General features: G+C 45.9%; 1 long non-coding RNA gene across 2 annotated transcripts in view; it reads right to left on the bottom strand.

Moving 5' to 3' along the window:
• LOC135446160 (uncharacterized) overlaps window positions 1-23,460 on the bottom strand; it is a 434,639-nt gene that overhangs the window by 13,465 nt on the left and 397,714 nt on the right. For both annotated transcript variants that reach the window (XR_010439680.1, XR_010439681.1), the window contains 2 exons: window positions 10,134-10,339; window positions 7,442-7,491 (listed from right to left, as the gene is read on the bottom strand). This is a non-coding gene — a long non-coding RNA (uncharacterized LOC135446160). The remainder of the gene's footprint in view (window positions 1-7,441; window positions 7,492-10,133; window positions 10,340-23,460) is intronic.

Genomic DNA, 23,460 nt, shown 5'->3' with positions numbered 1-23,460 from the left:
CAGAACACTTAAAATATTTGCAGAGAGAAGTTCTGAACAAACAATACAACTTAAGTGGAGAAACTTCCCTAAATCACGTCCATTCATCCAGGGAAAAGAACCAGCCCCATGTAATCAGTCTGTGAGCACAGCATCTCTTGTCTGCCTCACAAGTACCACGTCTCAGAGGCAGGAAAAGTTTTCCTCCCTACACAAAAGACTTTGGGAATAATTATGTCTAATAAAAAAAAAAAAAGAAAAAAAAAAAGAAAAATCACAGTCTGTTCATGGACTACATGAATGGAAGGGGATGGGAAATTTGTGAAGGTCCTAATTAGTTAGAAATTCTTCCACTTTTGGAAATGCTTTTTGGTTGGCAACACTCATTGAACAATTGTCATTTGATAAGGCTAAAAGTACCTTGGATGTTCTTCAAGCCACACACTATGATTATTACATGTAATTTTTAAATTTCTGACTCACCCATCAATGAAAATCCACATTAATCCATGTTAAACTCCAAGTACAGTGGAGTAACACCAAGAGCAGAGTGGCTTCGGCCAGGATCAGACACTGCATTTAAAATTGAGGCTCCATGATGGATTTTGAGACTCACCCCAGTTTTATTTACCTCAAGCAGCTTCCCTCTTTGGAGAGCATGAGGAAGATTTCACCTCCTTTGGAATTCTGAGGTAAACTGTCCTTGTAAAAAATTTGTTCAGGGTCAGGTTTTAGGCAATATTTTGTACTGCAATAACCACATCATGACAGACAACCTTTTCATCAGATAAGAAAAAAAAAATTCTCTTCTCCAGGTCAGTACAAGGAAGAAACATGACAGAGCTATAAATACAGAGCCCAGAGGTGCCAAAGCTCCTGCATTAAATGCAGTCATTGGCCATGTTTAAGTTTTTTCCCAAACATTTCAGGTGTTAAGACAGAGAAGCAAATACATACATGGGGGAATGGCAGCAGTGAAGGCAGCTGGTAATGATCCTCATAATTTCTGTCCATTTTTTCAGACAATTATTTAAAACTATGTAACTGATTAGAGGGATTGAGTTGGGAAATGAGGTACATGGGTGACCTCAGGTTTAGAGGTGGGAGAAGCTGGGAAATGAGGGAACAGCTTGTCTGACCACGTTATCTTTTCCCAGGATGGGCTGAGGAAGATTTTCAGGTGACAGTTGGAACTTTTTAATCCATGGTACTAAAAGAAAAGCCCTGGTCACCAAGCAACTGAAGTCAGATATGTAAATTATACGGCTGATTTCCAGAGGTGGGCAGATACCCCACAGTGCCCAGCAAAGTCCCAGAGAGATGAGTGGTGAGAGGAGGAAAGGATAAACCCCCACATGGTGGTCTCAGCACTGTAAGGTAAGTTTAATCACTTAAGCAGTGATATTTTAAATCCTGTCTCCAGTGGACAAGTCTTGCTGGGAGGGTGCTGAGGTCTATGTGCACATAATGGATGGGTGAAAAAAACTGTAAATGGCTGACAGAAATTGCCATCTCCATTTTTACAAAAAAATCTGTACCCACACTTGGAAAATATAAGGATTTGCCAAAGGTTACCATTGGTTAGAAAGAGTTTTTGAAACTCTGTCTTTAAAGCTGGGCTTAAACTCAGATTTTCATGGGATGGAGCTGGATGTTTGTGTGAATGTAAGTGGCAAGAATCTGGAGGCTCATCCAACTGGCATGGATGAAGTCATGGCCAGGTCAGTGCAGCCCAAGGATGGTCCTGACATGGCAGGAAAGGAAAGGATATAAGGAAATAAGAAATGCTAATCTGAGGAGTTTTGCTTACTCACCTTGTCAGAAAACAACACTGAGTATATGCAGCACAAAATTTTATCAAAAAAAAAATTAAAAGATAACTTTTCTCCTAAACAAATGAACTCCTTAAAATTAACTCAGTGCTTCTACTTTTCAACCCAAGAAACAAAATTCCTTAGATTTTTTTTTTCCCCTGAGTTGTGCCTTTTTTGGGGGGTTGGAATTGAACAATTGTCAAGGTTCCCATCTATCCCAAAGCATTCTGTGATTCTGTATGAAAACAAGTTTTCAGCTTGTTGGTTCCCCTTCCCTCTGAGGGCTCTGGAGGTGCCAGGGATCCTCCTGAGCTCTGAGCAGTTTTACAAACACTGCACTGTGGTCACTCACCCCAAATCCCACACTTAATGAGCTTCCAGGTTGGCCTGTTGCAGTGAAATAATGGCACCACCTCAATTTTAAGAAGACAGCACTACAGCAAAGCTTGAGTTACCAGTCCAAGTGGTAGATTTAGAGTGTTATGAAAATATATGCATTTTGAAGTGCTGTGAATTATACCAAATAATCCTGACTAAGTCTTTTGCTCTACTAATGAATCAAAGCAGAGCTTTCCACATTATCTGCAATCACCATGGAGAAAATGGGTCTGGGTGTGCATGGTTTCTGTATAAAGAGTGCATCTCCAGCACATTCTGAAGGTAAGTAGTGTCTGATTGCATAATAATAACAATAATAAAGAGAGAGCTGTCCAGCCTGCACATGGGCCAATTAAAGGATCAAGTGCACGAGGCTGCAGCACTCCTGGCAGGGGAGGAGTTGCCAGAGAGGTGCCCAGCCCACCACCACACCAAACTGTGGCATTCAGAGAGCTTTGTCCCTGAATCCCTGCATGGAAGCAGGGGGACAGCACAGTATCCACTATTTTAGCAAAATAATGGAAGTTGTGACTGCAGCAGAGGCAAAACTCACCAGTGAAGTTCCAGTGCCTGTTTCACACCGTGCCTTACAGCTGTGCTGGGCAGGATTTCTGCAGCTGCAGGGACCAGACTCAAACCCTGCTGCATGCCACAGCTATGCCTGAGAATTCATGGAGAGCTGGAGGAATTTACTTTATGGGGTGGCTGGATCATATGTTTATGGCCTGAAAGAGGAGATCCCAACCCAAACCCCTTTGTTGGTCTCTGATGGTGAGAGGCTGAATATGAACATGATATAATTCATGCTGGGGCATGGGTATGAAAAGAGAACACGCAGGCTTTGCCTGGGACAGCCCCAGCCTCAGTAGCTGCCTTGCCATTAATTATGGGTAATGGGCTAATAAACACCTTCACATGCAGAGCACTGCACGTTCAGCCTGTAGGAGCCCCCTTGGAGAGATGAGCCAGAAGGACTAAATGTAAAACCCTGGATGCTGGAATTCTGCATTGCTGACAGCATTAGCATTAAACTTATAGGGGATCAAGTGTTCCGGATGCCTGCAGACAATAATTCACCCCAAATGGAACTTCTGAGAGCTGACAGCAGTTGATGGGATATTTTCTGCACCTTCTGCACAGATGTGAGTGGTTGTGACCCTGCTGGTGTGGTGGGAAGGGCTCTTCTGCTGGAGCCAGTGGCTGGAAACAACCCTGGGGTTCCATGGGCACATCCCAGCCTGGCCACAGGCATCACTAATGCACTGCTCCAGTGGACTTTCCTGCGGGACAAGGGCACTGGCACTTCAGGAACTGAAGCTGCTCCTCAAGGAACAGAAACTTCCTCTCCTCTCAGCTCTGCAGAAGAGCAAAAGTTCCTGGTTCAGGCCTTGGAAATAATGAGGTGAAAGAGACTCCATTAAAATTTCCCCAAAACAGGATGAGATATTCTCTTATGTGACTGGAAAATGGGCAAACACAGCCTGCCTGGACAGGGCCCTCCTCTCAAAGAGCCATGGAAATGCTCCTGGGTCACAGGAGAGCTGGGAATTCAACATGAACTAGCGTGCTGGGGTGCTGGGAAAAACCCTAACCAGCCAAAATGCAGCTAAAGACACTGAGCACACTGGAAAGGGTTTCTGCAGGTGCTTCTGCAGGGTTTTCCTTGTCCCCCAACAGAACCAGGCCCACAGCAGGATGAGCTGCTGCAGAGAGCAGGAGGAGAGCAGCAGCTCCAGGCTCAGGGGGAGTGTGGGCTGCCTCAGGCTCAAACCCAAACTGTCTGTGCTGGAAGGAGCTCAGGTTCAGTCCATCAGTGCCTCACCTTGCTGGGCACACAGCTCTTTATTTAGAAACCTAAACACAGAACCAGGGCCCAGCTTCAGATAATCAGAATTTTACCCTCTCTACAAATACCTTCCAAAACACAAGTTACCACCCTGGAACCAATACTTGGGTTTTGTTTGTTTGGTTTTGGTTTTTTTTTGTTTTGTTTTGGTTTTTTGTTGTTTTTTGTTTAACCCCAACTTTAATGAATTGACTGAAAAGTTTCTCAGTACCTTTGCCATTAATTAAAAAATAAACATCTTGTGACCCTCTCCTAAGGAAAAACGCAGCGGATGTAGCTCCCCTGCCCTGGACACACTTAGATTTAGCTTGGTTCACTCCCAAAGGCCATGATCCAACCAGATATTCAGGCACCTGTATAACTTCAACACTTCTAAGGACCGCTCTGAACTCTGGCAAAAGGAGGGAAAATAAATTTTGCTAAAGCACAACTTTATTTCTTTCAAATCTAATTTTTCTAGAGTCTTGACTGCAATGCATCACTTCAAATATTTCCTATTTCCTTCCTCATGCAGAATATTTGAATATTAAGCCAGATATTTTTATATTTCCACAAATTAAATGCACCATGGCTGAAGGTTTGACAGAAGCTCTAATTTGCACATAAAAAGGTGGAACGATTTCAGTTTTGACAGCACAAGCTTTTGATTTGTTAATAAAGGCAATTCTTTCTCAATTGTGAACATACTCCCCAAATAAGACAATGCAGTTTGTAGCAAATAAAAAAAAAATAAACCCAAAACATCTTCCTGGTGTAGAGAATAAACTTTTGATCCAAAGTTAGTGTAGGAATTCAGATTTTATGAAAATAAAAGAATGAAACTCACATTCAAGCTTTAGCTGTACCAGAGCAGGGATCAGAGGAAGATCCATGTTCCTGCCACTTTCTCTGTGCCTGTTGTTGGAAATATAACCTACCTCCAGTATCTTTGGATGAATTCCTTTACTAGAAAGTACCTGTGAACAGGGGAAGTACTTTTGGGGTTGGGGAGGTGAGACAGATGTGTGGAAATGGTTTGGATGAAAATCACCCCAGATTTTCCTGGAGGTGTTCTAATTAAATGCAGTTAAAGAACACCAGGATTTCAGACTCTGGTGACAAAACCCAAGCACCAACAAGTTTGCAAACCAAGATACAAGCAAGGCTAAGAGACAAGAGGCCACACCTTGAGAGTGGCCCCTCTGTGCCCATGTCAAAGCCTCCTCTTCCCTTGAGACACCACAGAGGAGGAGAGAGGGTAGAACTCCAAAGCAGTGTGGGCAGAGCCAGCCACGCTTAAGCATGGAAAAAAAATAAAATTTGGATTTGTGATCTGAGATCAAACTATTCTAAACTTTTCCCTGTGTGACAGCCAAAAGTGTCAGCATGGAAGCAAAGTTGAAAGTGCCCAGGCTCTGTTTCGGGATATAAAAGGGTAACAAAGCCCCTGCCCGCGGGCCTGCCAAGGGCTCGGCTTTTACAAGCTTGGCACAGACCTTGGCCTGGCAGCAGAGGCTGAGTGAAGCTCCTGCAGGAGGTGGGGAACGAGTCCAAACAGCCTGAGGCACAGACCAGCAGGGCTGGTGTCACAAGTGCCCACTGAGGGGTGCACATAACCCAGAGCCCTGCCCCGAGGGCTCCCGGGTGCCACCTGTGGGCACGGGCAGAGGGAGGAGCTGGCACAGCCCCCCATCCCTGGGAAACCCTTCCCGGGCTCTGGGCAGCGCTGCAGCCCCGGGGCACGGCGGGCACTGGGCAGGGCCGGCAGCAGCACCTCCTGCTCCAGTGCTCCCTGGGCCCGACACACCCTGCTGCCATCCCTGCCGCTCTGCCACGGGTGGCACTGGGCACACTGCTCCGAGGCACTGGCCCGTTTAAGGCAAAACCTCCTGATTTCTGTTAATTCAAAGCTTTTGTGAAAGACATTTTTGTTTTCCAAACAGTGTCCCCTTCTGCTTTTCTTTGCTTGCATCTCACCACAGTTGCCTCCTAATCCAGTGTTGGTGAAACAAGGCTGAAGGTATTTTGGTCATGTTTTCACACTCCTGATGTACACTTGCCTTGTCTCCTTCCACTTTCCTTCTGACTACACTCTGCTTCACAAATGCAGCCATCTGGCACAACATCACAGTTTTTTTCTGCCGACACCTGAGTAATCAGAGCCCTTTTTTCTTCCTTTTTGTTTTCATTTTTAAATAAAGCAAGTGCTTCCAACTCCAGTGCCCAGGCTTATAACAGGCAATCCACATCCCATTAATAAAAAGCAGCAGAAGTGGGAGGTCACTGGTATTAATGCTAGAAAACATTTAGGGTGAGATGTGAGAAAAAATCTGCACCCAGTATTTCCAGCTTTAAGAGCACTCCTTAGGAAACAGACTGTTTCCCTACATTATCTGTGTGAAACACCTATAAAACATTGATGGCAAAGTTGTGGCCCCAAAAATTCAGAAGAGTCTCACCACACATTGCTGCAGGGCCAAAGCTGCATCCCAAGAGGTTCTTGTCTCAAAGGACCCTCTCAGACTCACCCTCTCATGCCACACCCACCTTTCCCACGGCAGAAATAAATTTGATAACATTAACTTGATCCACCTGGCTGCCATCTCCTCCACACATCTGATCCTACCCCTGAGCTCTGTGCCCCCTGGAGTAAAGGATGGCCACCACCCCACAAGCCCCAGTGATGTGGACACCCTGCACAGACGGGCAATGGAACAGCTGTGCACAGGGAGCTCCCAAATCTCACCCTTGGGCACTGGGACGAACCACAGGGGCTGCCTCTGCACCTTCCCCAGACTGACAGCTCTGTCTGCAGCTCCTCTCACTGCCCTCCTTCCATGCAGCAGAAACTGGGTCCTGCCAGCTGCACAGGGGAGGATGGGGATCAGGGGCAGGGCTGCAGTGGCTGCCCTGTGTCACCACCTGGCCAGTCCAGCACAAAGCAGCCATGGCAGCACCTGGAACACAGACACAGCTCCACGGGCCCCATCATCCCCCTTGTCCCAAAGCACAGGCATCAACAGTGGCATTTCTGCTGTCAATACCAATTGGGAAGTGCCATTGATAATGTGCCAGTACAAGTCAGTAATGTGTGACTCTACAGACTGAGCCTGCTGTGAAATCCCTGCTTTTCTTCCCATTTGTTCAAACAGAGTTTCCCAACAGACTCTCAGCAGGCACAGCCACACTGGGCATTAGTGCCACAGCAGCCCAGGACTCTGCTTTGCTGGGTGAGCAAAGAAGATTTGCTGATGGTAGGAGCAGCCTCTTCCCTCCATGAGCAGCCAGCAGGGGCCACAGCATCCTTCTGGGATGGATTTACACCATACGGAGATGCCAAATGGGAGGGAAGAAGTTTGACATAAAAAGCTCAATCTCGACCCCATCAGGATCTGAATGCAGGCCCAGAACCAGGCTAGGACAATCTGGATTTTGTGAGAAATACCTGTTTTTCAAGATGCAGCCACCTGGTAGATTCCTTTCTTCTCTTTCAACCTGGAAAGAGAGATGGAGCAGTTGATGGGGGAACAGAAAGGCTGTGCAAATTACAAGCTCTGTGGAAAGTTTCTGTGCAAATAACAGTTTAACACTGAGAAGTTAGGTTAAAATGGTTTCAAAGTCTAAAATTAGTTACATTTAAAACTAACAGCATATGCTTTTATTGTCTCTGATCTAAAATATAATCCCAGGAGGCTGTGAAAAGCATGCAAATTACAGAAAGCTAATTTGCTCCAACAGCGACACCTCCCATGTAGTTGGGAGGTCTATTAGACCCAGTGTACTCTCCATTATTTGCATATTAATAGCACCTGCTGAAATACTTTTGGATTTACTTTTCCTGCCAGCAGAGGGACGAAACAAACAAAAATTTATATAAAATTCCTTTCATACAGATTTGATGAACAATAAACTATTCAGACAGTGCAAAGAATGCCAAATTATTGAGAGGCAATGGGGTAGGATTGCAATGCCATCTGTGATTTTCAGAGAAACTGGACTGCAAGTCTGCTTCAGAAAAAAAAAAGAAATATCCCAAACCAAAAAACCCCAAACAACAACCAAAAAAAACATCTCTGGAAAGTGCTGGGTAATTTGAAATCGCTCACTTGGCTCAAGTCTGAAGAATGGAAAAGTTGAACTAAAGAAATCCAGACACTGCAGCAAGAAAAAATGAAAAACATGACAAAAAAATCCTACACGTCCGCAAGCCCCGAAAGCAGAACCCCCCAAAGTGGACCTTGATTAAAAATCTACAAAACCCCAGGCTTTGATATTAGCCAGGCCTGCAAGGCCCAGTCTCCTGCACATAAAACAAAAAATAAATTAAAACCAGCTACAGCCTGAGATTTACTTAACAAGCCAAGTTCCAGCCTCTGCTCATGACCACTGCTTCCCCTCCTGGGCCCCGAGCTGTAAAAAAAGCCCCTTGCATATTCCTAGAGCTCATCTTCATCAGGGTGAGGGTGAGAGCAGCTTCCTCTGCACAGTAGCACATGGAAAAATCTCCTTTTGCAGCCAGGCCGGGCGGGATGAGCAGTGCGTGCCTCTCCCCGCAGAGAGCGTTGGGGAAAGGGACCGGGACGGCGACATTCCCCCAACCTCTGCTTCCAAACAGGCACTGGGTGTTCCTGAAGAAGCACCAGCCACGTGCTCATGCACCCCACAAGGGCTACAAGGGGCCTGTATTTCTCTGTGTTCCCTGTGCTTTAATTCTGATTATGCACCCTTGTTTAAACAGGCATGGAAGGGCCCACCAGAGTTACTCACTGCTGGTGTGTCAGATTCCTGAAGCATTTTAACTACCATCGTATTCCCAAACCAAGGAGGCAATTGACTTAAAGTTAAAATGGTTAAATTGTTCTCTACACATTAAAAAAGTTGTGAGAGAGCATTTCATGCAGGACAACAAAGCAGGGAAATGTGCAGTAGAACAGCCACTGACTCCATTCCTTGGCACTCTGTTACCTGTGCCAGGGGAGGGGAGAGAAGCAGGGAAATACATTATTATTGGGGATACATCATTATTGGGGAATGCATTATTATTGGAGAATTCATTATTATTGGGGATACATCATTACTGGGGAATGCATTATTATTGGGGATACATCATTATTGGGGATACATCATTATTGGGGAATGCATTATTATTGGGGAATGCATTATTATTGGGGATTACATTATTATTGGGGATGCATCATTATTGGGGAATGCATTATTATTGGGCAATGCATTATTATTGGGGATTACATTATTATTGGGGATGCATCATTATTGGGGAATACATTATTATTGGGGATGCATCATTATTGGGGAATACATTATTATTGGAAAATACATTATTATTGGCCTCTGCTCACCAGAGACAGAGCCCAGTGTGTCTTTGGTCTCTGCACAGCCAAGTGAGACCTCTGAAAAACTTGCTCAGTGTCAGTGCTAATTACTGGAGGAGGCAATCAAACATTCCAGCAACAGGGACCCCTGAAATGCTGCAGACAGGCAGCTCCCACCACGGCCCTCAACAAATGCTAATTCTTGTTAATGCCCACGGACTCCAGAGCGCTGCAGCACTGGCAGGGATCACCATTAGCTGGGAGCTAATTAGCAGTAAGTTGTAGCACTGGTTAAAGTTGCAGGATGGCAACCAGATGCAAACCAGAGATGCACTGCTGGTGGTAATTTCCAGCACATTTTTGTGTAGAAGGAACCTCTAAATAGCTGGAAGGGAAAGGAGTGACCAAAAGGTTCCTGGGAATCCTCAGCGGTTCAGGGCACAGAGAACCAGCTCAAAACTGTCACTGACTGAGCCCACAAACAGGACTTGGGAACCCCCAGCAGATTCCTGTGTTTGGAGAGGTGAAGCATTGAGAGGGATCTGTCCTCTCATAGCCAGGAAAGATCCTGCCCTGGGACACAGCAGGGCCTGGAGATCTGTGCTGGTACTTCCTGGCATGTGCACGGCTAAAAATGCCCTGTGCTGCCCCACAGCCCCTCTGTGAACTGTGCTCCCAGCCAGAGAGAGCTGGGCACTTGTAATGATAGCAATAAAAATACAAATAATAATGATGAAAAAAAGCCACCCTGGAAAGCAAAACCCAGGCCACTCCCTATTATAACAAATCATATTTGATGTTCCTTACCTGAAATTCCATGAGCAATTAGCAAACAGAATGCTCCACAAATGCCTCTATGCCCCACTCTCCTTGTGGTGGTTTTGGCAGCCACATTCCCAGCCTGCAGTTTGCCATCCAGCTGCTTCCAAACCACAGCTTTTTCCTCTTTTTTTTTTTTTTTTTTTTTTTCTCCTGATGAAGTTCATGGCAGTCAGTGTTTTACCACCTGCATGCTGGGAAAGAAAAAAAGCAAGAGGGAGAGGATCAATATATACAGTGTGTTTATATTCAGTGAGAGCATGTTGCAGAGTGGGGAGCTGTGATGTGTGTGTTTGCATTGTCTGGGAAAGGATCCTTAGTGGCACTGCAGCTGGAAAAATTAATGTAAGAGCAGGAGACTGTCTTCAGTGACAAACTTTCACTTGGTGAGTTACAGTTCTGTTGTAAGGAAATGACACCTTGGACTGCAACTAATTTGTGAATCCCAGGAAAGGCAGAGCACTGATTCTTCATCAGGACTGCATGACCTGATCTATAAAAATTTGGGCCTCAGCAGGAGGTTGTGGGAAAGTGTGATTTGCATTTCAATTTTTAGTCCACCACAACCTTTAAATCTTCCGGCAGCACTATCACAATGCAAGTTTTTGGTCTCAGTGTGTTCAAAACACATACCAAAAATAAAAAAATCCTGGTACAATGGCAGTCATTTGCTAATGGGACAGAAAGTAGCATTTATGTTCAAATTGTTTCACAGAGCACCATTACACCAGAGTCTTTCATCATTTTATGGGGATCGAGTCCCCCGACAGCATCCTTGGGGACCCCATGTGGTGCTCATCACTATCATTCCACTCGCACAAACACCCCGGCCCTTTCAATTTTTATCTGCCCAGAGCCCAGAATATGTTACATTATTTAGGTTTTGTTCTGTATGAAGAACTCACAACAATAAAAGCCGCTTCCCTGGCAAAATGAGCCTGTGAGTGCTGGTGAAGGGAATTTCAGGGAATTTTCCCTTTGCAGGAGGGGCAGCAGCTCTGCCATCCCTCCTGCTGACTGATGGCACCGCTCCAGCCCATCCTCCATGGAGCAGCCACCAGCACTGGCACTGATGGCAGGATGCTCACTTATTTCCCTAAAAAACTGTCTGGGTCAGGCTCTGAACCCCTGCACACGCTGGAGATGAATTATTCATGGACCAGGAGGGCTTCCCTGTGCCGCTGCTGAATCAGGGAGGAGGCTTTGCAGAGAGGGGGAAATCCACTCCAGAGTCCTTTAGCCAAGGAAATGCTCCCTGAAACACTCACAGCCTTTCACCCAGTGCCAGGGGTGGGGACTCCATGGCCATCCTGGGGGCTTGGGAAGCCAGCTCAGCTGAGTGCTCAGAGCCATGGAACAGGATATCAATGTCCTGGCACTGCTCAGCTGCCTTTCCTTGCTCCACACCGAGCCAGGGTTTGTCCTGAAGAGCTGCACGTGGTCACAAATTGAAATTTACATTTATTTTGGTGACTGGATACCTGCTTTCCTTTTTGTAGAATATTACTGCCACTTCCTCAGGCGTGGTGAGACTCAGCAACCCTTTCTGGGAACATATTGTCCAGCTAACTGAATTTCCAGGCTCCCAAGCTCAAAGCCCAAGGCAAAGGTGCAGGAGTGTGGGCATCATATCAACATTCCAGGTGTTTCCATGTCTTCTTCTGCTTTTGCTGTTTTTGGGGTTGGTAGCTTTCCAGTGGCTTGAGCAGAGAGAGGCTGAATGAGGGACGTTTTTTGTACCTGTTTCTTAAAGGCACTTCCAATTCCTCTCCCTTGTGTGTTGCCATGTTGGGGTCCAGTGATTTGTTTCCTTGCATTGGCAAGATTGCAGCCCTTGGGCTGAACTTCCACCCCAGCTGCTCCCCTGTAATGAATGGAAACCAGATCTCCACTGAAGGTTACAGCCCTTTCTGAAATGCAGGGTGAGGGTGCTGCTCCAGAAGGAAAAGTCCCTCCTGTACCTGAGCACCTCTCTGCAGAGACATTTCCAGGGGTGATTCTACAGGACACTGAGACACTGAGCCAGGACATCCCCAAGAGTCACTTTTTCAAAAGCTGCTTTTGCTCCACTGAGTGTCTGAGAGCCCAAGTTGGAATATGTAGGACTGAAAAAGCAGTCTGGTCCTGAACTTCCTGCTAAAAATAAATTAATAACAACCTTCACACGAAAGCAAGATAAATAATTTTTCTTTTCTTTCAGGACACGTGTTGAGAGCACAGAAAGCAGTCAGAAGTACAGCTTTTACCAACTGCTCTGCTGCTTAACATCTCTGGCATTCAAAACATACAACTTCTGTGTTTGTACTACATTTCCCTAACAGCTTACATCGAGGCCAAACACACAGCGTTCTGCAGAGGTCTTCTAAAATAAGCTTATTTAAAAGAGCAAGGTCAATGCCCAACACATGTCAGATTCTGTGAGCAGAAATCAAAGAGTTCGGGGCAAATGGGATATGTCAGGACTCGGTGGATTCCCATGCCAGGCTCTTTTACCAAGCTCACATTGCTGCTGCCAAAACCAGTAACAATCTCATCATGTGGACTTCAGCTCTGGAAAAATGTCTGCAAAAACCCCAGTCTCTGCACACGGGCTACTCAGCTCAATAAAGAAAACTAACACACAGATAAAAGTGTTTATCTGGACATGCTATTTATTGTCCCTGTAACTGTGTTTTTCTTTTAATGTGCTGATTCCATGCTTCAGCCCTAGGCTCTATTAATATCAAATTTAAAGCATTAGTAATGTAGTTAATTTCATTTATAATATGACCATCAAGTCAAGAGAAAATAGAACGTTAGAAATATATATATATATAGGTAGGATTTAAGAACTTTGTGAAAAAAAGTTCTTAGTTCCATTTTGATCTTTGCTTTGGGTTTTTTTATTAAAAAAGGTAAAGTTTTTCCTGTGTTCAGATAGAGCAACTGTGCCTAGTCTTTTAAGCCCGAATGATATTTGTGATTTCAATTAAAATATGCTATTGTCACTTTAGCCTCCCTCTTTGGTATTTTAAATTGATCCTAATGGCTTTGCCTTAAGTGATTTGCGTCCCGTAGTGAATCCCTGTCACTTAGAGCACCTCCCACTCTTGCCCTCCCGAACAATCACTCCCTATAATCGCTGCTTCCCCTTCTCCCGGCGCTCCTGCCGCTGCTTTAGGCTGCCAACTGTTGGCTCTTCACCGTCCCTAACTCCGGGCTCGGCCAGGCACGGAAAAGGGACCGGAGCTCCTTGGAGAAGGCCGAACTGGCGGCTCCGGAGCGGGGGCTGTGTCTGTCCCGAGGGCAGGAAGGGAAGGGTGGGTTGGGGTTGTGACCTCCCCGTCCTCAGTGTGGGGCCGGAGAGGGGCTCACCCTGCCGCAGAGCTCCGGGAGAGGGAGAGCATCCCAGGGAAAGCTGCCAGGAATGCCCAACTTCCCCTGGAGGCTCCGCCGGACAGATGCCACCAGCAGAGCCCCTCCACGTCTGTCTGGGAGCTGCCCCTGCCCTTCTCCCATCCCTCCACGCCGTGGTGGGGACCAGGAGCCTTCTCCTTCTCACAGGAGCATCCTGTCTCCTTTGCCTTTCATGGATCTCATTATTAATTGAAGAATCATTTAGTTTGCATAATTGTCCTCTGCCATACATAATTCCAACCTTTCTCTTTAAATTGGCTTATTAAACTAAATACAGTCTTCTGGTTTTGTGGCTCCTGCTATCAAAGCTTCCTAGATGGACAGCCAGGGTGATGGGAAGAAAAAAACCAAACTAATAATATTAGGGAGCATCCTTTTATGTACATTTATGAGATCTACCAGCAGGTGACTCCATTCTTAAATATCTGTATTTTCATAAAACAAAATGCCTTCTTTCCTACACCCTGAACATCGTCACGATGCCCCCCTCCATAAGATTTAGCACTCTGAAAAAAACAGTGTTAAATAAATAGCACTTTTGCTTAAGCTATGAACTATTTCTTTTTGAATAACACATGAAATTGAATTAGAGAGATTCAGGGATTTCCAGAACAGTCTGATGTGTTCCTGTCTAATCAGACCTGATTAATTCAAATCAAACTGCAAACCTCAGTTTTATTTTGCTTTTAAAACTCCAGCTCAACAACAAATCAGCAGTATGTAGATATCACAGAGGCAGTTAACAGGAAAGCCTACATATACCGAGCCTCGTAGAGTCAAACGGATATGATTAAACATTTGGCATCATTTATTAATATTTTATATATTCAAATATATACAGAGGGGATGGGACCAGTCAGGGAGATGCTCTTCACCAGGGACAATTATATTTATGCCTAAGAAAAGCAGATCCAGCTCAGGTGTCAAAGGATGTTTCTTCAAAATAGAAAAATTATGAACAAACAGCAGGGTTATGTGGGAGGGTTTGTAACACAGAACTGCACTAAACCATGCAATGATCTACACAGATAATCAAAGCGCTCCCGCCACACCGAGCGCAGCAGAATAAATTAAGATAAAACAAAATAAAACAATCCCACAAATGCAAGATTGCAAATGCAAAAGAGGCAGCCGTGCAAGAGGTACTCAGAGATTTACTGAGCCATTATTGCAGCACAAGGCACGCTCAGAGAGGCTCCCAGACCTGACCAGTTTAATCCACATCAGAGCAGGGCACGCGGGGTCGGGAGGCTGCCTGGGTTTGGGCACTGGGCACAGCTGTTTTCCTTAGGTGCAATCCACTTGTCACTGGTGGTGGCACTTTGCATTTGCTGTGTGGCAGCATATGTGCGTGCCACATTGGGGACCCATTACATCCCTTCAGCCTCCAGCCACTTCCCTTCCCTTCTCGTTAGCTGGGTGTCCCTATATCCTTCCACACTCCTGCTGCATGGCAGGGCCTGCTCTGTGCCCCCTCTCCCTGCTCTGTTACAAAACTGTTTGTAATTGGGGCAGAATTATTCTATGCATTGCCAAATTTACATACATTTATCCACATCTGCAACTATTTATATAAATATATTTATATACACACACACATACACAGACATGCTCTGTATGGAGTCATGTCATTCCGTCACTGACCTGCTCAGAAATATTTTTGCTACCAGGGAGAGTTGACAGAGATGAGGAAAAGCTGAAGAATATCCAAGGAAATGTTTCAAACTAGAAGTGAAGGTGTAAAAGGGGAGGGGTTGGACTCTTATGTGCACATGCCAGGCTCTGCAATGAAACGCATGGTTCTGCAAAGCACAGACTCATCATTCCATGTGGAATTGTTGGCTTGCAGGTGAATCAGTACCTGCCCAGGGTTTGCACTCACAGTGGCACAGCCAGGACCGACTGCAGGCCCAGCCTGGTTCAGTGTGGGGTCACTGCACATGACAACAGTTAGAAAGAAATTTGGTTGATGTCTCATTTTGTGTGGCACTGCCACGCTCCTAACTCCAGACACACAGGGATGTGTCATGTGACACAGCAGGATGCTGGGACAGAGGGAAACCTCTCCAGCCTTGCCCAGCAAAGTTCCCAGCTGAGCAGTGCCCAAGCCTGGTGGAGGCTCTTCCTTGGGCTTCCTGCAGCCAGGACAGGAACAGTTCCAGACAAAAGAGCTCTGCACTCCTAAAGAACATTACAAATGTGAGAGCCTCTGATGCTATTTTCATAGCTAACACAATGTCCTTGATGACCAGGATTCAGGTAAAGGCAGCTCTACTCCTCATCCCCCTCCAAGCAGAGCACCCCATGCTTTGGGAACTCCTCACCTGGACTCATGGATACGAGCCAGTCTGGCAGAGAGGCTCCTGGGATATGCAGATCCACATTCAGCTTTTTATTTCCACATCTATGAGCAAGTTTGAAATCAAAATTTCCACTCATAATAAACCTCCAAACTCTAATTAAACTGGTTCTTTCAAACAAACAAACACCAAACAACAAAAGAGGAAAAACTATTCGGCTTTGATCTGCTTCCTTTTCATTAAATACATCTTTTAGCATTTTCTAAAAGTCTCCTCCCAAGGAAGCAATCACAAAAACCCATTAAGGCTATTTTTGTACCATGGTGAGAACACTGAATTACCTTCCTGATGTAGCTCCTGTGTGGGTAAGTGACACAGCCAAGCCTAGGTCTGCATGATCCAAACACCTGCTGGGTTTTGCTGCTTCTCCGAGGCAGCAGTTGGGGAAATGCTGTTCAGGGTGGGTTTCATCCCAGGGAACACCATTCCTCTCAGCAGCCCAATCCCTCAGCAGAGGATTGCCTTGTTCAGCAACAGGTCAGGCCAGAAAAATCCCTCACTTCCAGGCTCCCTGAGTACCAGTGACGGGGGACAAACCACCCCTGGCTTTCTCTGCACCCCATTACATTAATGAACGGCACTGCATTAAAAAATACTGTGACAACTAAATTCTTTCATAAGTCAGAATGCTTTTAGACACATCCCTCCAGTCTCCCACTCTCTGTTACACACAAACAGGAAAAAGACTAACGAAAACCCAAAATTCAGGGTAAATTTGGTCTTTTCTCTGAGTTAACTTTGTGAATCAGCACAGAACAGTCTGCTCACTTTTGGACAGAGAGAGAGAACATCTGCAGGTCAGCCAGAGGCAGGTTTTCCACTGGTACCTGTTGCTGCAGGAAAATTCCCAGCTGGGTCAGGAGAGGTGAAAGGATGGAAAATGCCTGTCCAGTTAATGTAAATAGTTACACTATGCACATACATTTCGTGCCATCCCACTGCCCTCGGCACCGCCGGGAATGTTAAGGAGGTGGGAGGCCCCTCGGAGCAGGGCGGTGTCCACAGCTCATGGCAACGCCTCCAAGGAACAGCCTGGGGAAAGATTTTGACTTTTTAACTGCGGCCATCCCTGGCAGAGTGGCTGATCCTGAGCGCTGCAGTGGTGACAGCACCTGGAGGATGCGAGAGTCCTGCTCGGGGGGATGAGCTGAGGATGCTGAGCTCTCCTCTCTATGAAACATTCTGTGCTCCTTCCTACCAACAGAAAGGTTCTGCCTCTTGGGTGATTTGTGTTCAGCAGCCCTCAGCCACGCCACAGCAACAAAAACTTTGCAAACTCCTTGGTACTGAAGCCACAACCTGTAACCCGGGCCGAGGTTTTATCAGCGCGAGATCAGAAGGGGAGCAGCACTTGTGGTACATGAATGGCCAGCTCAACTGCTCGCAGAAAGGAGCTGATTCACGCTGCCAACGCCAGCTCTTACACAGATAATAAACTAGACTGGCCTTTCTCCTGACATCACACTTCAATCAAAAACTTTCTCGCAAAATGTCACTTTCAAAGTTGCAGCTTTTAAAAAAAAAAAAGAAAAAAAAAAGAAAAAAAAGTCTTTATAAAAAATTCATGGCCACAATGATCTGATAATGCAGCTTTCTGATACCAGCAGATGTTTTGTCTAACATGTTCCCTGAAGCTGTACTCTGTGCCTTCATATCTTTCATTTCCAGTTGCTATCTGCTGACTGTGGGATGTCATGTACGTACCCTATAGCGATGCGCAGCCATCGCAGCTCACACCGCCGCACGTAATGAGCTGCACAAGATGCTTGTCGCAATAACTCTGCACTTCCCCGACCATATGGAACACAACACTCCAAAGCCCACAGACACTTTTTTTTATTACAGTTCAGATCCTTAAAACATAATCTGTGTGATGTCTAGTGAATGTACGTGAAGAGCTGCTGAAAACAAAGTTAACACTTGTTCACATCATCTGTTACAAATGTCCAATTTGGGACAATAAATTTCTTCGGAACCTGTTCTTTTGCTGACTCGTTGCTTTATCTTTTTTCTCTTTCTCTCACGTCGTTTTTTTTATGAACTATGCATATGTATTAAATGGGATTTGTTGTCCCTAGATACCAATTTGCATAAAGTGCAAGCCATCATTGGTTGGAGAGAAGCAAATTACTTCTCCAGCAAGATCACACTTCTTTTTTTTTCTTCTTTTTCTTTTTTTTTTTTTTTTAATTTTAACAAACCGCAGGCAGAGGCTGTTAACAGCACTTAGCCAGATATGCAAAGTATCACTTTTCTCAAAAGCAGCTTGATCAATGAGCCAAAAAAAAAAAAAAAAAAGAAAGAAAGGAATTATTCAGTTAAGTACAATGCAGAAATGTCCCAAGACTGAAGCCGCTCACCTGTAACTTGAGCTGCCTGATTCTCAGTAAAGCACAACCCTGGCATGGCTTAGCACACAGGACACAAAGCAGAACAGCCCCACTGACCAGTGATGGATCACTATTCCATCTTCCCAGTGTCCCAGTGTGCTCCTGCAAGTCCCAAGAGTGCTGGGTCTTTACATGTTGCAGAAGCCCTTCCTGCTCCTCCACATCCCACACATTTACCCATGCTGGGCTCTCCTGCAGGGCTGGGCAAAGACAGGCTTGAAACGCCTGTCCAATGCCCTCCCCTCACTGCAGTGCCTCCCTGGCCCAGGGATGTCAGCTGCCATCCCGGCAGGCCTTGGACAAGGACAATCTCCTTGTTTCCCTTCTGCTCTTCCTTGCACACGCCTGGGACACACTGGCTGGAGCCTGGGCTTGTAGAGTGCGACAGATTCCCAGGCTGAGAGCAGCCCTGCAGGAGCCCTCTGCTCCTGGCAAGGAGGAGAGACAGAGGAGGGGATTTCACAAATTCTTCAGGAATCAGATTACCTGAGCAAAGCTGTGGTGCACAGGATGATGCACAAGAGCACCAGCCCACCACTAAAAGGATTTGCAAGCCAGGAGCCAGGCTCAGTTAAAAAGTGTGAGAGAGTAAAATCACCAAAGGGAACAAATCAGGAAAGGATGCTGAGCTGCAAAGTTTCCAGCTAGGTCTGAACTTCCCAAGAATTTAGTGCTGGGAAATTGCTGGGAGTGCTGGGGAGGAGGAGTCCTCTCTAAAGAGAAAAATTTCTTCTACTGAGCTCTCTAAAAATGACTGCAGGGTCTCTCTCCCTAAACATTCACTCACAATTCAATCCCAAATCCATCAATGGGATGTGTTTGGATTATGTTACTTCTGCTTTTAATGGACAGATGATAGTCTCTCAAGAGTGGTTCCTGGGATCACACAGAGCATTGGTAATTAATTACAGACACAGGACAGGTGATCTGGGCACTGGTGGTGACTTGAGGTGTCTCTGAGGGAGCTGTGGGTGCCAAAAGAACAAATGAGGACTCAGGGTGTGGAAATTCTCAAGAGAGAGTCTGTATTTCCTCACTACCTTTAGTATCTATTCAAAGACACACAAATATCCATGGATTTTATGCTGTGTGATGATTTGAAGGTGAAAAGAATAGTTTCTGTCTGCAAAAAATATTGGCAACTTCCTGCAGCTCTTGCAAAAAGGCTAAAATGCCGTGATTTCACACATCTCTGCTATTAACGTGAGCTGCTTTGCTTCCATGTTTATATTTGTCACATTTAAAAGGAATAAAACAGAGTTTAAAAGAAGATCCTGACTCCCAAACGAACACAAAAGCACAAAGAAGTCATGCAAAGATTATTGAGAAAAACTCACAAGAGGGAATTAAGTGGAGGCTTTGAAAACGGGGCTTTTTTTCACAACCAAGGGCACTGTTAACCACTGGAATCACCGTGGGACCAGGAGAAATCCTGCTTGGGCCACTCTCTCAGATGGAGAGAAGCACATGGACCTTGTCTCTCTAAAGCTGCAGCAGGACAGGTAGGAAGCTTTGCCAGGCTTCCCTCACTGGAAAGCCCCAGAATGCTCACCTGGCAGCACAAAGGCTGCTGTGGTGCCTCAGGGCAGGAGCATCCACAGCCCAGCCCAGCCCAGCCCATCCCATCCCTCTGGATTCAGATGCAGCCAAAGGAATCCATTGCTAAGCTGAGCTGAGCCCTACCCGTGAGACCAGAGCTTGGTAACACGATCAGGGGGCTCCTGCTGCAGCAATTCCACATAAATCCAGCCTTGGAAAGAGCAGTAGCAAAAAAAAAAAGTGTTTTTCTCCTTCCTTATCTGTACCCACTCCATTTTACCTAAGGCTCCCTATTAGCTCAGCTGGTGATGTCACTTACTCCACTGGAACCTGTTATCATGGCAGATTCCTCACAGGATTTTCTGTTTTGCCAGCGCTGCTCTTTGTGCAATGCTGTATTTCATTCCATTAGATAAAGGGTTAAGGAATTCACATTTTACCCATATAGACTAAGTTATACTCCCTGTGGGTTGCTGGCTTCCCATTGGCTGGAACAATGACCTTGGAAACAGACAAAAATGATGCATTGTTGCAATAAATATTATAGCTTGCACCTGTTTCTAATTAAGTCTGCCAAACAATTTCAGAGATACTGAAAAGAGAAATGTGTTGGCTTCTAATCGGGTGTTCTTTGCTGTTTGATCTGGATTTTTCAGCCCCCCATATGACCTCGCCTTCTTGGTTCTTGTTTTCTTTTTCTTTTCAGACTTGTAGAAAAGCATGAGATTGAAAGAAATCTTCTGTAAGAAGAACATCTCTGCCTAAAATCAATTGAAACTAAAAACCTGAAAATTGATGGATTTGCACCAGGGCTGAAAACAGTTTATGGCAGGACACCTCAGAAATCTCTAGTATGGATTCTTGGTTTCATAGGTCTATTCTCCTTTTCATAGGCCTTCTCCTTTTCCTTCACCTCCTCCTTCTCCTCTCAACCTCTTTTAAACTTCAAAACTCAAAACAATCCTACTAGCAATTGGGATCAGGATCACTGGGAAGCTGGAGGTTTTTGCAGCTGGACTTGAAGATGTTGGAGAAATAGGTGAGGAAGGATTTTCCTGCTAACACTCCCCAAGGAAATGCAAAGGGAGCAGTGGTGCCTTTGCCTTCCAGAATTAAGGACACCTTGGGAAGGCTCTGGCAGTCGTTGCTGTTCGGTGCCTGCTCCAAGATCCAGCTCCATGGACAAATGCAAACATGTGGCAAATGCTGCCTCTTCTCCTTAACAGAAGAAGTAAGAAATAAGGAATTACTGTTATCTTCCTTTGGCAAACGGGGCCTGGAAGGCAGAGCTCAGCCAACACTTCTGGCTGTCAGTGACAGAAGCTGCCCAGTCCCTTTGGTCCCTGTGGGGTCTCTTTCCTCACGCTGGGATAAGCATTTGTGCATCTGTATTTTGGAACTGACTGAGGAACTTATCCATCTGAAAACTAATCCAGGAAGAAAAAATCCCAAACAGCAGAGTTTTTATTTCAGCCACATCAAGTTCCTGATTTTGGTTTGCAAGCAGCCTGGAGGGGTGGGACTGAGCAGCCAGGGCAGAGGGAATGCAGTGCAGGAATTTTGGATGGAATTACACATTGTGACCTCCAAAAGACAATGTAGGTCTCCAGAACCCACAGATGCCTCTGTCTGATGTAAATGCCACCAACCTCCCAACCCAGCAGAGGTTTGCTGCCCCAGCACCCTGGCTGTGAGCCATGCAAGGGTTCCTGTGCGTGGGCAATGGATCTCAGAGGTCTGGTGGAATTAACTGAGCCTCTGCCCAGCCAAAAATGAATTATTTGGGGGTGGAGGCTGTAAGGGGATTATTTCAGCAACCATACTAATGAAGGTGGGATCAGAAATTTTAAAATGGGAAGGGAAGGGAAGGGAAGGGAAGGGAAGGGAAGGGAAGGGAAGGGAAGGGAAGGGAAGGGAAGGGAAGGGAAGGGAAGGGAAGGGAAGGGAAGGGAAGGGAAGGGAAGGGAAGGGAAGGGAAGGGAAGGGAAGGGAAGGGAAGGGAAGGGAAGGGAAGGGAAGGGAAGGGAAGGGAAGGGAAGGGAAGGGAAGGGAAGGGAAGGGAAGGGAAGGGAAGGGAAGGGCTCAGCCTGTGTGGTGGGATGACGCACTGCATCAGGATTATGGCAAGAGTTTTTTTCAGGAGGAGAGACGGAACTACAGAGATATTTTGCAGGGTTAGCACGTCTTCCTCTGTCTGATGCACTCTCTCTTCTCCACTTTTCCCTCGGTGGCAGGTAATAAAATGCCTGCTGGTACCCCCCATGACTGGAGGTACCCAGAGTGGTTCAGCCCATCGTGAGTGCTGTGCCAATCATTTAACAATTCCCACAGCTGCCTTTGTGAGAAGCCTCTCTCTTAAGCCTCTGGTTTAAGAATTTAGAGTAATCATGTAAAAATGATACCCCTGTGCTCTATGATCCGCTGAATCTCACTAATGCCGGATCCCAGAAGAGGGCTTATTAATGAAAAGATGCAATGCCTCTCTCTCTGCTCATGTTTCACATGAATATCTCTCATGGATTCGGCAGTAAAGCGCACTGCTGATAAAGTGAGTATAATGAACCTCGGTGCTCCACGAGAATGGAATCTCAGACTGATGAAGTGGTTACCTGCTCCACTTCCCAGCACAATGGCAGGCTCCAGAGGCACGGGAGAAGCACCCGTGCTGCGGGAACAGCGGTGCAGCACCGGCAGCTCCCAAAACCGGGCTCTGCTCCGCCACCGATGCCTTCGGCTGTGTCAAGAGATCAGGAGTTTGGAAACGAGGAGTTTGTAATTAGCTGAGAGAAATGAAATTATGTTTTACTGTAAATCACTGAGTCAACAGACAAAAGGAGGGTTTTAAAGGGACAGCAGCACCTTGAGGCTACTCTGTGTCCTTCCAACATCACACAGGAGTCAAAAACCCCGCCGGCTCTCGCCACTCCAACAGCTTCCCAGCAAGGACGAGCACCAAGTGTTCTGCAAACAGCAGGATCCTGTTTCCAGCCCCTGACATCTCACTAATTTTCAAGAAGTCACTGAAAATACTTTCAAGTAGTGCATCTGTCCTGAAGCTCCTCCGCTAACAGCAGCGGATTCTGCCATTGAGAATTTGCAATTGTTATAAATCCTTTTGCTGTACCTGCTTGAAAACAAACAAACAAAGCACCCCCCACACTAACAAGAAGAAAGGTGGATTCCATGTCTATCATGGGAAAAGAAAGTATGTGACTATCCTGAAAGCACTGTGAAGCAAAGAAAAGGACCAGGTAAAACACAGCAGGGCAATCAGGCTCTATATTTCTCTAAAGGCCCTCTGTGATTTATGATTTCCATTAAAGGAACACATGCCTTACAAATTACCCCTAATCCTAGCATCAGTAGGAGGGTATAGGACAAGCAGCAAGAGTGTGGAAGGTGTCACTGGAGTATCCCAAAACAACCACAGAGACCAGAGCCAAGCCCAACAACCAGACTGTAGCTGCTCAGTGCATCTCTGGTACCCAGCTCACCTTTGCAAAGCCAGCCCTATGCAGCAAATCCAAACTTCCAAAACCTTCTGAACAAGGAAAACTACCACAGAGATCGCAGCACTGAAGAGTGAACACAATCCCATCTCAAACCCTAGCTGTCATCCTCTGCATGTCA

This window comes from Zonotrichia leucophrys, chromosome 3 (assembly GCF_028769735.1).
Source record: "Zonotrichia leucophrys gambelii isolate GWCS_2022_RI chromosome 3, RI_Zleu_2.0, whole genome shotgun sequence".
NCBI lineage: Eukaryota > Metazoa > Chordata > Aves > Passeriformes > Passerellidae > Zonotrichia > Zonotrichia leucophrys.
This window is presented reverse-complemented; position numbering and strand designations above follow the sequence as displayed.